A 1126-nucleotide genomic window follows, 5' to 3' on the forward strand; every position below is an offset into this window, starting at 1 on the left:
CACTCATGTTTCCATCCCTTTGATGATGAAATAAATGCATTTAATGTAGATGAAAATTTCATAGTTACTGTCGGTAAGTTTTATTCGTTAGATCAAAACGATTTATATATTATTTGTGTCATTCATTATTGAGAAAATAAACATAAAATGACGTCAATCTACTATTACAGTAAAAAAATATTGAATATTGATAAATTGACTGCAATAAAGTATAATCATTTATCATTGTCCAATGTTGTTTTTGTACAATGGATAATTTGTTCACACCATGGTTATTCATGCTTTGTACTACAATTCAATATCGAATTTATACCTTTTTTATTAATTTTAATTTTTAGTGATGAGAGAGGAGTATGATAATAATTTTTCCGAACCTGGGACTAGCACATGTCAGCTGACAAATAATAAAGATGACGAGCAGCAGGAAGTTAACATAGATGAATTACTTATTACTTGTGTGGCCATAAAAATGAGAGCAGCAAAAGTACTTCTTAATAAAAAATATTATCCTGAAGTGTTAAAATTCACTACTTTTACATCTCAGTAAGGCATAACTAATGTACATTTAAATATAATATTCTAGTAAACAACATAATTATAAAAATAAAATTCTTTTGGGGTATCTGAATACGCCTACCTACCTACTTGCGTTTCGAAAATATTTTCAATATTAATGTATCACGAGAAGCCTGAAAAAGGACAAGCGTTCTTGTATGCATACGTGTTTTCCGTTCCGCTAAAATACGTTTCCTAATGTCCCATTGAGCGGAATTTGCGGATGCGCAATCGATGTGAGCCAATGACAAACGCTATTCCGGTAAATCTAATGAAAGCGATCTACGGGAAGACTCTTGCAATTGGTTAGCGCTAATTGCGCATTCCGCAAATTTCGCTCAATGGGACATTAGGAAACGTATTTTAGCGGAACGGAATCGGCGGAACTCATCACGAACGTTCCGCAGTTCCGTATTTCCGTAGTTCCGCATTGCATGGGACCGCACCCTGATGTTATACGGGCCGCTTTTCTTGCGCACGCGCAACGGTAGAGTCACGTGAACCAATGGTGTCTCCCGCTCGCCTAGCCGCTTTAGCCGGAGTGATTCCGATTGATCACGGCTCCCCCCGG

The sequence above is a fragment of the Trachymyrmex cornetzi genome, unplaced genomic scaffold (genome assembly GCF_001594075.2).
Source record: "Trachymyrmex cornetzi isolate Tcor2-1 unplaced genomic scaffold, Tcor1.1 scaffold108, whole genome shotgun sequence".
In the NCBI taxonomy this organism is placed as follows: domain Eukaryota; kingdom Metazoa; phylum Arthropoda; class Insecta; order Hymenoptera; family Formicidae; genus Trachymyrmex; species Trachymyrmex cornetzi.